Source organism: Equus caballus, chromosome 26 (genome assembly GCF_041296265.1).
Source record: "Equus caballus isolate H_3958 breed thoroughbred chromosome 26, TB-T2T, whole genome shotgun sequence".
Classification (NCBI taxonomy): Eukaryota; Metazoa; Chordata; class Mammalia; order Perissodactyla; family Equidae; genus Equus; species Equus caballus.
In genome coordinates, this window is record NC_091709.1 from 45661122 (window position 1) to 45674679 (window position 13558).

At 49.6% G+C, this 13558-nt stretch overlaps 1 long non-coding RNA gene across 2 annotated transcripts; it reads left to right on the plus strand.

Moving 5' to 3' along the window:
- Positions 1–1199: 1199 nt before the first annotated feature.
- On the plus strand, positions 1200–6661 carry LOC111770834 (uncharacterized). 2 transcript variants are annotated; one of them, XR_011432789.1, is made up of 4 exons: positions 1200–1358; positions 2803–3247; positions 3691–4054; positions 4393–6661. It is a non-coding gene; the product is annotated as an uncharacterized lncRNA (long non-coding RNA). The 2 variants fall into 2 exon arrangements; XR_011432790.1 differs by lacking the exon at positions 1200–1358 and adding an exon at positions 2560–2700.
- Positions 6662–13558: the final 6897 nt, after the last annotated feature.

Genomic DNA, 13558 nt, shown 5'->3' on the forward strand with positions numbered 1-13558 from the left:
GGTGCCTGTTTCTCTTCCGGATGCAGAAGCAAAAGACAGGGCAACAGACCACGGGAAGCAGGGCATGTGGACATGCGGTCAAACCCGTGTCAACCCTGTGGCCCCACAGGAACCGCCAAGTGGCGGCCGTGTGGACGACTGGGACATGTCAATAAGCAAGCACGGAGTCTGATCACATGCCCGTGAGTGTGCCGGGCCTGCCCTTCTCTCCGCCCCCCCCCAAAAGCCCTCCTCCACCTGGGGGCCCTCCAGGGCTCCCTTCTCGTTTCTGCCGCCTCCATCCTTCTGGAAGCAGCCCCGCCCTGAGCCTGTCCTAGCACTGTCCCAACCGTCTGGGCTCCCTTCTAATGCGACCAGCCCAGCGTGGGAACCCGGGAGCCCAGTTGGGGCTCTCCTTGGACATGGGGGGCAGGGGGTCTCCTTCCTCTGGGGTCTCTAAGCTGGGCCACCAGTCAGGCCTTGGGGTGCTGAGGCCAGGACCCCGTCCCCAGGCCCCTGAAGGAGTCCCATGTATGGGAGGAAAGAAGCCCGCCACACAGAGGAATGAGGAGAGAGCAGAGAGGAGGCGAGACTCTCGGGCTGCTGGCGGAATCCCAATAAACTCTCTTTTTTGCTTTAGGTTATTGCGAGTTGGGGTTTTGTTTTCTGCAACCCCGCAAGTCCTGGAGCTCCCTACCTGGAGCTTCCCCCTTGACATCACCTGAAGCAGAACCACGTGGAGGACGCTGGGCCCAGAGGTCTCTGTAAAGCAGCTCCATGGAGCTCCCGGCCATATCGCCAGTGCCCAGAGGGTCAGGGACCACACAAGGGACGTGAGCAAAGCTGTCAGGGCCCGGGGACTCTGCGGACGGATGGCGCCTCACACCCGGGGAGCAGAGGGCACACGGGTTAAGCCAGCACCCTCCTTAGAGCCAGCCTGGCAGGCCCAGGCACACATGCTGGCCCCGGGCGGCCTTGCCTCCCTCTCGCGGTCCTGCCTTGCAGGCGCGATTCCACCCACGCAGAAGTCCTCCTCTGTATGCGCCTGCGACTCGAGGCCCTGATCTTCCCTGACCCTTCTGGGGGCTGCCGCAGCCTCGCACAGCAACCTGTGGCCGTCCCAAGACGAGTCCCAGGAGCTGGCAACCGCACCGGAAAATTCCAAAGGCCCAGGAGGCTGTCAGAAACTGTGATGTGTGATAAAAACCCCCAAATGTTCCAGGACAGGAAACCGGTTCAACCATCAGCGTTTCCCGCGCCGACGGCGGCTTCAGACCTAACCGGCTCACAGCCATGCACCTGCGGGAGCCGTCGATTGATCTGACAAGGGGCTGAAACATGTCTTGGCAAGTGGCAGTTGGCAGAGATGTGAGCGAAAGGTCAGTCTCTTAGATCAAGGCACCCCTTCTCTGAGGCAGCGGGGTTCTGCCCCTGGAGGGAGCCGGGAGGCAGGGGGGAGCCGCCACGGAGAGGCACCTTCAGAGTGAGGGGGGTCACCCAGCGTGGACACTGCAGCCTCGTCGATGGCCCAGGAAGCTGGGCCTCCCGCGCCTGCACGGAGCCCTCGGCCTCAGGGTTTGGTTTGGGGCTCTGGTGGGGAAGGGCTGGCTGAGTGGGGAGCTGGCCGTGCTTGTCACGTTGATGGGACGCTGGCCTTGATGAAAGCAGATGTGTGCCAGTGAAGAAGGGGTAAGAGGGCGGCCTCCCTCATGCTGTCTGGGGAAACCGAGGCTGGGAGGGCAAGCCCCAGATGCTACCTGGCGCTGCTGAGATGCAAACTCCCGCCTTCCGCTTCCGGGGAGGCCTCATTCTATGCCCTGGGGGAGGCCGGAAATCGATCGCTGTGGAATGTGAGCTGCGTAGCCCCTGCTGGCACACTCAGGGCGCTGTGCACACACAAAGGACAAGTCCCAAAGGACAGGTGCTGGGCGGCTGGTGCCAAGGAGGGGAACTGGAGCAGTTTCTGGGAACTGTCGATACTAATGGAGAAGTCCCACCCTACCAGGTTCCTTCTTCCCGCATTCCTGCTTGATTTGTGCAATATTTGCAATATTCGGAAGGTCAGGGTTCCTTCTTCCCACATTCCTGCTTGATTTGCGCAATATTCGCAATATTCGGAAGGGCACTGGCTGGGCAGGAAGCCATCAGCCTGATGAGTGGCTGAGCCTGCCTGTGCATGAGGCCCCCAGCCTGCTCTGAGCTGCCCCCAAAACGCCACAGAGCGAAGGGCGGCTGTTAGATTCTTGGTTCCTTCCATTCTAAAGTAGCATTGCCCAGCCTTGTAGTTTGTATTACATATGAAACTGCCTCTCCTCCCTCCCCCTCCTCCCTTCCCCTCCCTTCCCCTCCCCATCCTCCCTTCCCCGTCCCTCTTCCATTCCCCTCCCCTTCCTCTCTTCCCACTCTTAACCGGGTCCCTCCTCTCTTCTCCTCCACCCGCCCCCCTCCTCCCCACCCTTCTCCCCTCTCTCTTTCTCTCTCTCTCACTGGCTGTCCCTACACACTTCCTGCCACACATTCACCATTCCGATCCCTCTTCCTGACAGAGCCAACAGTGACAGGCCCTCCCCTCCATTACAGGTGGCCATGCAGGTGAGCCCTCTGACATCCCCCAGCATTCCTGCCAACCCCAGAGGTGGCAGGCTACGGATCCCCTTGAACCAGGGTTATCCAAGACCTTTGGGGCCATGGGATGGACACCCACTCAGGCCTGGCTCAGGGGTGAGGCAGGGCATGGATGTGTGTGGGGCCTTGGTGGCTCGGGGGCCCTGGGGGAGGACTGGGCCACTGGGGATAGGTGACCACCCATTCCTATTTGTCCAGGACAGAGGGGACACAGGCTTTTCATGCTGAAATCAAGAAAGGCCCAGGCAGACCAGGACAGTTGGCCCCCCAGGCCAGGAGTGGACCCTGGGAAAGTCACTGGAGGTGACCACCTTAGTGTGGCGTTTTGATGAAGGAGCTTGGACTCTGAGACCCCCGTTTCCTGACTGCCCTCCACCCTGCCCCACCCCATGGCTGAGGGTGCTGCTTCGAGTCCTGGCTCCATCCTCCTGCCGCAGGCACTGTGGGCAGTTGGAGAGGGACCCTGAGGATACCTGGTCCCTGGTGAGCATTGAGGCTACCGTCCTTTGTGCTTGCTCTGAACAGCTGATGATTCATCCCCACCGTGATCCGGGCATGTGCTCCTCACGTCCAGCTGGACGCTAGCGTCTCCACCTCACGCTCCTTAGACGCTGCCCTCCTGGGGGCTGCGAGACTCCAGCAGGTGAATCTCAGTTGCTTGAGCGACGGCAGGATTGGCCAGGGCCGCGGCAGGTGAAGGGTGGGGGCCTGGGGGGCGGTGGGGAAGGTCAGGGCCCACAGAGGCCGATGGAGCTGGGAGCCACAAACACAGTTTAAACCCTTTAATCCAGACTGTAAAAATAACACACATTCATTCAAGGAGAATTCAAAAATTAAGACTATTATAAGAAACAGAAGGAAACAAAGCACCATCAACGCAACACCCAGAAAGAACATTTTCAACATTTTTGGAATGTTTCTTTCCAGCCCTGCCTGTTTCTATGCATTTTAAACACAGAGTTAAATATCTCGTGTGTGAGTGTTCTGTGTTTTCCCAGAGTTTAGATTTGTCTGTTCACATCCTTTCATCACAGGGCCAACGGCTTTAACCATGTTTTCTTATTTTCTGTATTCTTGATGCTCTAGTGCTGTGACCTTCCTGACTGGGGACCCTCCGCCCCTCCCGGGGCAGCCGCCTCTGGGAGACAGCATGCCTTGCTGGACACGTCCCTTGTGTGCCAACTGACCATCTAGCGTCCATGGCCCCGTCGCCTTCCATCTGACTCTCACACCGTGCCGGTGTTGCCCCCACCCTGAACCAGCAACCAGAGATGACCTCAGCTCCGAGCCGGCTGGAATTAAAAAGCTGCCCTGCCTTTCCTGCAGAAACTCCAATAAGGCTCCCACCTTGGGCTTCCCCTCGCTCGCTCCTGCTTCTGCCCCCTGACCCAAACCTGGTGCTCCCCTTGTGGCCCTGCACAGTGTGGCGTGTCCCCTCCTCTCGGGAAATGTAAGTGACAAAGATCTCCTTTCAATGGCCTTGGCCTCTCCAGGTCATCACTCACACTCTTATAAGTTAAACCCCAGATACAATTTTAATACAGTGTATGTGTGTATGTGGCTCACTTTTGTCACTTAAATTGTGACATGGGTATTTTCCAGCGTCATTAATGTTCTTTTTAAATGTAATTCTGAATGAGTGTATAATATCCTCTCCTATGGATATACCCGAACCTCTCTCTCTCTCTCTCTCACTGTATTTGGTTTGCTTCCATTTATTTTTTAATCACCCCAAGATGAATACTTTTGTGCATCCGTATTTTCCCATGTTTTGGGATCTTTCCTCAGGTGGACGATCAGAAATAGAAGCCCTAGATGGAAGGGACATTTTCAGGTGGGGTGTTCGTGTTGACAATGTCCTCCAGAGTCTGTGTGCGTTTATGCTGCCACCACGGCCAGTGCTGAGCATCCTCGGTTACGTGAAGCGTCACCAACTGGACAGGGAGGACGCAGTGTTGTGACCTGTGTCCCTCTGGCTCCTGGTAAAGTTGAACTCTGCTCCTGTGTTCCATGGTCGCTGACATTTACTTTCTTGGGAATTCCCTAGTTCTAGCCTTGGCTTGTCCTTCAAATTGTGTCACTGAGACTTTCGTTTTCAACTTGGAGAAGTTCTTTGCACCTTAAGGGGATTGTTATGAGTTGATTTATGTCCCCCATATTCATATGTTGATGCCCTAATGCCCAATATCTCAGAACGTGACCTTTTTTTGGAAATAGAGTCCTTGCCGATGTAATCGTTAAGATAGGTCCTATGAAGAAGGGTGGGCCCCTAATCCAATAGGACTGTGTCCTTATAGAAAGGGGACATTTGGGCAAAGACACACACACAGGGAGAAGGCCATGTGGAGATGGAGGCAGAGACTGGGGAGTGCTTCTACAAGCCAACGAACGCCAAAGATTGCCTGCAAAGCATGTGAAGCCGGGAGAAACGTGGGACAGATCCTCCCTCCCAGGCCCTAGAAGGGACCAGCCCTGCCCACCCCCGATCTCGGGCTTCTGGCCTCCAGACCAAGACAGTCCACTTCTGCTGTTTCAGCCACAGTTTGTGGTCCTTTGTTACGGCAGCCCCAGCAACCGAATACCAGGATGAAACCCACGTCTGCAGCGCTTGCCCACACGTTCTCCGGTTCTGCCATGTGGAGGAGGAAAGGCATTTCCGGTCCTCTCTCCCCAGGGACCCTGAGGTTCTCAGGGCTGGCCCTGCATGTCTCATGTCACGGAGACAGTGGGCTGCCTGCTCCACTTTCCTCCTGGAAAGGAGCCCGAGATGACACGACACAAACAGCCCTCAGTCTCAATCCCTCCTTCCGTGGCCCCTGCTGCGTTTGTCACCCTAGTGACTGTGGAGAGCCACCTGACGGGGACCTCCAGCTACAGCATTTGATGGTCCCGTCGTTCTCAGAAGTGAATCTTAGATAAGAGATGCATATGCCCAGTTCTAGCAAAGAGTCAAAGATGGAGCTGCTTTTGCCACCAGGTTGGGCTGATTCCATGATGCTGAACAAGGGCCTCAGAACAAGAAGTGGCCGACCCAGCACAGATGTCTAAGCTGAGAATGGTGTGGGCACAGAGAACGGCAGAGTGTGGACACAGGGTGTTCACGCCAGTGCAGACCCAGGAGGCCTCAGGGCCTCGAATGTGCTGGGTCAGAGCCAACAGGCCCATCCACACGCATGCCAGTGTTGACAATGTAGCAAGATGGACGTGGTTTCTACTCCATGCTGTGCTGTGTGTCGCCTGCCTCTGCTCTCCTCCCCATTCCCGCTATGCACCATGTTTCCTAAGGGCCAAGGGGCTGCAAGCTCATGCCATGAGCGCCAGTGCCCATCGGTGGCTCTGCTCTGGGAGAGCCAGAAGAATGTAGGGGAAGGATCCACTCTCCCCGCTTCAAGTTGGCATCAGTGGCCACCAGGATCAGGGCAGACGTCCCTGTCCTGCTCAAGGTGGCCCCTCATCAGTACACCCAGGACCAACGGCATCTCAGCTCCAACAGCTGGAGCAGCGCAGGCTCAGCGGGGCCGAGGGCAGCTCCTGCCACCGGGAGTGCCACCTGCCTTTCCCTCCTCCAAGCCCCCATTCTCCCTCTGCTCCCCCAGCACCCAGGGAGCCAATTCCTGGTGCTGAAGTCCCCTCTGTGGAACACCAGCTGGATTTCCTGACAGCACCCTGACTGTGGGCGTACTGTTCTTAGTGAAGCCACAAACCACTGAGTGAAGGAGCTCCTCCGGGCCAGGGGGAGCCAGAGCCGTGTGCCACATGGTCATGCCCGAGCACCACCGCCACATCCTCCTGCAAGTACAGATGCAAGCGCCATGCGCCCGCATCGCCCCTCCGGCCTCGCCCTGCAGATCCACGTGCCCATGCGCACCGTGGCATATCGCTGTGTCGCAGTGTCATTTTCAGCAGCAAACTCCCGGATTCAACCTAAGTATCTGTGATTGTTAAGAATCGCTTTGCAAAGGAGAAGGGACTCTGGCATTCACTATTCGCTGAAAAAACAAAAACGCAGGAGGGCACTTGTCACTGCCACCATCCCTGAATAAAGGAGGTAAGATCACATGAGTGCCTGTTTGCTTGTCGCTGCCTGGGGCACATGCCCATGATGGCCATACTCTCATCCAGGGGGAGGGGGCAGGAGAGGAAGGAGGGCCTTGCTGAACTGGTCCCCTGTTGTGCCTGTAGAACTTTGCAGTGTAGACCGATACACAAAGTGTGCATAAAGATGTGCTGTTTGTTCAAAGAATTAAATGTGAGTAATCGGATTATTTCAGAAAAGATGCTGGCACTTGAGCCAGGCGGTGGTGGGCAGGTAGGCCCCCGGGAGTACACACATGGGCCCAGCTGACATGGAGTGTCACAAGGACAATTCCCAACCCACAGCAGACCCTTGTAAGCCCAGGGGAGTCAGGCCCCAAGCACCCCAAGCCCCAGGGCCCATGACCCCAAGGGTGCTGGTGAAGGAGGCCCTCCCTTCCCCCGGAGGCTCCAGGAAGGTTGTCTGGGGGCTGGCGAGCGTGCCTGCTTATTTGGCTGTAATGAATGGGTGCTGACAGGAGCGGACGTGCCTAATGACAGGCTTGCGGGGCTGCCCTGCAGAGCTGACCGCGAGAAACCACTTCAAAGCCGCACGCTGGCCGCATGGCAGCGAGGGACGCTGGTGATCAGGGCTGTCCGCACTGCTACTCCCCCCGTGTTTCTGCCACCCCACCCTCAGCCAGCCAGAGGAGTCCAGTGGGAGCCCAGTGGTGCTGCCTGAAGGCAGCGCTGACGTCTCAGCCCCTGGGAGACAGGCCACACAGTAGCCAGGAAGCCGATCTGCCCACGCCATCAACCGCCAGCAGGAGATGGCTGCGAGTGAGCACGGAGCTGCTGGGACCTTGAGGAGATGAAGTGCAGGCTGGCTTCGGTGCCGGGCAGGCAACAGGCTCCGGGCTGAGGTTCACAGACGTAGCCTGACCACTGGGTCCTAAAGAAATATGACTTTTTATCTCAAACAAACAGGCATTGTGACAGTGGATGAATCTGGCTTTAACATTTGTTGAAACCTTTGGTTGAACTTCCTGAGGGCAAAGCTTGAAAGCCCCTCGACACCTCTTTCTGTTGGTCCTGACTTGCTTGTTCTCTGCTCAGAGGCCTCTCCTCTGCCCTCCCATCCTCTAATGCCCCCCGCCCCTCACGGCCAGCACAGCAGGGCAGGAAGCCCCTTCCTCCCAGGTTCTCTCTGACGCTCGGTCGCATGGCCTCTTCCACCAGGGACAGACATCCTACCGCTGACTCTGGGGGCCGGTGGCCCTGCCTCCTGCACTGGGCCTTCCCTGATTCCCAGGCACACACTTCAAAGGGCCAGCTGGGGTTGATGCCACTTCTAGAAATTTACCAACTGCCTGAGAGCCTGGAACCCTTCTGGCTACAGCTCACGGGCGCTTGCCTCTAAGAAGACGAACTCTTACGCTCTGCTCCTTAAACCCAGTAGGCGCACATAGCAAACCTTGAGTACTGAGACTCCTCTTCTGGCAGTTTCATCAGCTGCCTGTGTCTTTCCTGGCCCAAATAATAAAGGGCAGGCACTACGGTTCCTCACACCAACGGGAGTCTACCCCCCAAATACACGAGTTGCAACACTACGTAGTCGCTGTTAATTAAACACATGCACGGAGACAGTTTACTCATTAAAAAAGGACCCACTTAAAAGAAATTAGTGAGGTGGCATCAGCAAGATGGCAGAAGAGGAGGTCCCAATGCTCGTCCCCCCACAAAAACAACAAAACAATGAATAAACAGCTATGTACTGAGGAAAATAGCTCTGGGAGAGGTCCAGAGCACAGTAAGGGAGATGCAGAAACCCAGATGAGCACAAAACCCGAGGATAGTTGCACAGAAAAGCATAGCAAGCCTGTTAGCTGCATCCTCCCATCCTCCAGTTGGGTACATCTCAATACCAAGAGGGGTCCCCTTGTCATGACCCCCCGTGAGGGAAAAGGGGAGCAGGGGACTCTGGCAGCCCTCATCACCTCCATGGACACCTGCAGCTTTCACTACCAAGGACCCCAAGGTCTTCCCAATGACGAACCCAGCTGACAGAGCTGCCTGGAGTCTGTGCTGCTGCAACCCGCTCCTCACCCCAGACAGGGAATGGGCTGTGGCTGCACCATCCCAGAAAAAGAACCACCACTGTGCCCTGCCACCACTCACCTCCCCCAAGTGTGCACACACCCTGGAACCCTGCTCCACAGCTGCTCTGCATACTCTCATGCCTTGGAGTCAGGCACTGCTGCCACTGTGTGTGCACCCACATGCCAGGCTCAGCAGAAAGCGTGATCCTCTTGGCCACAACTTCTCCCTGTGGGTAAAAGGAGAACAGGAGGATCCCACCAGCCTTCACCATTGAGGACGCAAACAGCGCTCGCTGCTACCATGACACCTGCAGCCTTGGCAGATGCTGACCTCAGCTGGCAGAGCTCCATAGAGGCTATGCCACTGTACCCTCCATGAAGCCAGAATTGCCACTGTGTGGCCCCATCTCCCAGAGCTGAATCCAGCACACTTCACTCAGCTGGCATGCTCACTGCCACCTGTAGGTGAAGGTCTTTCCCCACCAAAGCCAGTCTGGAAAGTCTGGAAGAGGTGACTCTTCCCTCAAATGCACAGACATCAACCCAAGGCTAAAAGAAGCATAAAAAATCAAGAAAACATGACATCACCAAAGGAGCACAATAATTTTCTGGTAACTGACCCGAAAGAAATAGAGATCTATGAATTTCTTGGCAAGGAATTGGGAGCTCTGTGAGCCACAAAAAAACATGGATAACTCAATGAAATCAGGAAAACAGTACACAAACAAAATGAGAAGTACAACAAAGAGATAGAAATCATAAAAATGAATGAAGCAGGAATTCTGGAGCTGAAGAATGCAATGACTGAAATGAAAAGTGCACTAGAGAGCTTCAATGACAGACTCAATCAAGAAGAAGAAGGAACCTGCAAACTCGAAGACAGGTCATTTGAAATTATCCAGTCAGAAGAGTGAAAAAAAAAAGAATGAAAAAGAGTGGAGAAAGTTTACAGGAATTATAGGACACAATAAAGGAACTAATATATGTGTTGTGAGTCCAAGCAGGAGAAGGTAGAGAAAAAGGGGTAGAAAACTTATTTAAAGAAATAATGACTGAAAACTTCCCAAATCTTGGGAGGAAAGTGGACATTCAGATTTATGAAGCTCAAAATTTCCCAAATAGGATCGACCCAAAGAAGACCATACCAACGTACATTATAATCAAATTGTCAAAAGCGAAGAATAAACAGAGAATTTTGAAAGCAATGAGTGAAAAATGACTCAACACATATGAGGCAATCCTCGTATCAGCAGATTTCTAAGCAGAAACCTTGCAGATCAGGAAGGAGTAGAATGATATCTTCAGATTACTAGGAAAAACATGCCTGCTGTCCAAGAATACAATACCCAGAAAAATTATTCTTTGAAAATGAAAGTGAGATAAAAATCTTTCCAAGACAGACAAAAACTGAGGAAGTTTATCACCACTGGACTGGCCTTACAAGAAATGTCTAAGTGGTTCTTCAGATTGAAACGAAATTGCACTAAACAGCAATGTTTAAGCATAGAAAAGCTTAAGTCTCACAAGTAAAGGTAAACTTGTAGACATACATAGATTAACATAGCACCGTAAAGGTGGTATATTCATCACTTTACCCTAATATAAAGATCAGTACATAAAAATTTGGATATAGAATTGGGTATAGTAATGGATATAGAACATAAAAAAAGAAAACTCTCTCTATAAGAACACAAAGTGTATATGTGTGTTGGGGGAGCAAAAGGGCAGTCTTTTGTATGTGATTGAAGTTAAATTATCAACTTAACATAGAAGGTTATAACTACAAGATATGTTACGCAAGCCTTGAGCTAACCACATGGAAAAAAATCCATAATGGATACACAAAAGATCAAGAGAAAAAACCCAAAGCAAATCACTATAAAAAAATCACCATATAAGGAAGACAATAAGAAAGGAAGAGGTGGACAGAACGACTACAAGACAGACAGAAAACAATGAACAAAATAACAATAGTAAGTCTTCACTGGTCAATAAGTACCTTAACTATAAATAGATTAAACTCACCAGTCAAAAGATACATAGTGGCTGCATGGATAAAAACCATATCCAGTGATATGCTGGCTACAAGAGACTCACTTGAGAATTAAAGACATCTGTAAGCTGAAAGTGAAGGGATGGAACAGATATTTCGTGTAAATGGTAACCAAAAGAAAGTTGAGGTGGCTACACTTATGTCAGATGAAATAGACTTTAATTCTAAAACTGTCTCTAGAGACAAAGAAGGTCATCATATAATGATAAAAGTCAATTCAACAGGAAGATATAACAATTATAAATATATATGCACCTAACATCAGAGCACCTAAACGTATAAAGCAAATCTTGACAAATCTGAAGCCAGAAATAGACAGCAATACAATAATCACAGGGGACTTCCATACCACAATTGCAATAACAGATAGAATATCCAGACAGAAAAATCAGTGAAGAAACAGCTGACTTGAACAACAGTGTGGACCAAATGGATCAAACTGACACACAGAGAATTTTCCACCCAACAGCAGAAGAATAGACATTTTTCTCTAACACACACAGAACATTCTCCAGGATAAATCACACGTTAGTTCACAGAACAAGTATCAACAAATTTAAGAAAATCAAATCATTCCAAGTGTCTTTCCTAACCACAATGGATGAAAGTAGAAATCAATAACAGCAGGAAAATGAGAAAAATTTACAAATATGTGGAAACTAAACAACATATTTTTGAACAACCATTGGGTCAAAGTGGAAATCAAAAAGGAACTTTAAAAGAGAATCAAACAAAATGAAACCACAACGTATCAAAATGTATGGGATGCAGTGAAAGCAGTAATAAGAGGCAAGTTTACAGAGATAAACACATACACTTAAAAAAGGAAGAAATATCCCAAATAAACATCCTACCTTTACATCTCAATTGAGCAGAAAAAGAAGAACAAACAGAGATCAAAATGTTAGCAGAAGGAAAGAAATAAGATTAGAGCATAAATAAATGAAATAGACAACAAAAAAATGGGAAAAAAATCAACAAACTATGAGTTGATTTTTTAAAAAGAAATGGAATCAACAAACTTTTAGCTAGACTAACTAAGAAAAAGAGAAGATTCAAATAAGTAAAATATGAAATGAAAGAGAATATATTACAACAGATGCCTCAGAAATAAAAAGGATCATGAGAGACTATTGTGAACAATTATATGCCAACAAACTGAATAATCTAGAAGAAACGGATAAACTCCTAGAAATTTACAACCTACCAAAGCTGAATCAGCATGAAATGGAAAGCCTGAACAGACTAATAACAAATAAAGAGATTGCATTAGTAGTCAAAAAACTCCCAACAAAGAAAAGCTCAGGTCCTAAGGTCTTCAGTGATGAATTCTACCAAACATTCAAAGAAGCATTAATACCAATCCTTCTTAAACTTTTCCAAAAGATAGAAGAAAATAGAACATTTTCAAACCCATTTTATGAGGCCAACATCACCCTGATACCAAAATCAGGCAAAGATGCTACAAGAAAAGAAAACTACAGGTCAAGATCCCTGATAAACATAGATGCAAAAACCCTTAATAAAATACTAGCTAACAAAATTCAGCAGTATCTTAAAAGGATCATCTACCGTGTCTAAGTGAGATTTACCCCAGGTATGCAAGGACGGCTGGACAGAGACAAATCGATCAGCGTGACACAACACATTAACAAAATGAGAGGAAAAAATCACCTGAATCAATAGGCGCAGAAAAAGCATTTGACAAAGTTCAATACTCATTCATGATTAAAACTCTAAACAAATAGGTATAGAAGGGTCTTACCTCAATACAACAATGGCCCTATATGAAAAGGCCGCAGCTAACATCATAATCAATGGGGGAAATTGAGAGCTTTCCGCTAAGATCTGGTACAAGGCAAAGATGCCCACTGTTGACACTTCTTTTCAACATAGTTCTGGAAGTCCTAGCTAAGGGAATTAGACAATAAAAAAAGAATAAAAGATATCCATATTAGAAAGAAATAAAATTATCTCTATTTGCAAATGACAAGATCACAAATACAGAAAACCTTAAAGACTCAACAACAACAAAACCTGTAGAACCAGTAAATGAATTCAGTGAAGTTGCAGGAGACAAAATTGCATTTTTATACACAATGAACTCTCCAAAAAGGAAATTAAGAAAACAACTCCATTCACGACAGCAACAGAAAGAATAAAACACTCAGGAATAAACTTAACCAAAGAGGTGAAAGACTTGTACACTGAAAATTATGAAATATTGATGAACGAAATTTAAGAAGACACAGGAAAATGAGACGACATCTTGTGTTCATGGATGAGAAGAATTAGTATTGTTAAAATGTCCACACTACCCAAAGATACACAAATTCAATGCAATCCCCATCAAAATCCCAATGGCATTCTTTTCAGAAATAGAAAAACCAATCCTAAAATTCACGTGGAACCACAAAAGACCCTGAGTAGCCAAAACAATCTTGAGCAAGAAGAACAAAGCTGGAGGCATGACACTTCCTGATTTCAAAATTTATTACAAAGCTAAAGTGATCAAAACAGCACGATATTAGCATAAAAACAGACATATGGACCAATGGAACAGAATAGAGAGCCCAGAAATAAATCCCGGCATGTATGGTCAGCTGATCTTCAACAAGGGTGCCAAGAACATAAAATGGGAAAAGGACAGTCTGATAAATAGTGTGGGGAAAATTGGATATCTACATACAGAAGAATGAAATTTGACCCTTATATCATATGCAAAAGTCAACTCAAAATGGATTAAAAACTTAAATATAGGACCTGGAACCATAAAACCACTAGAAGG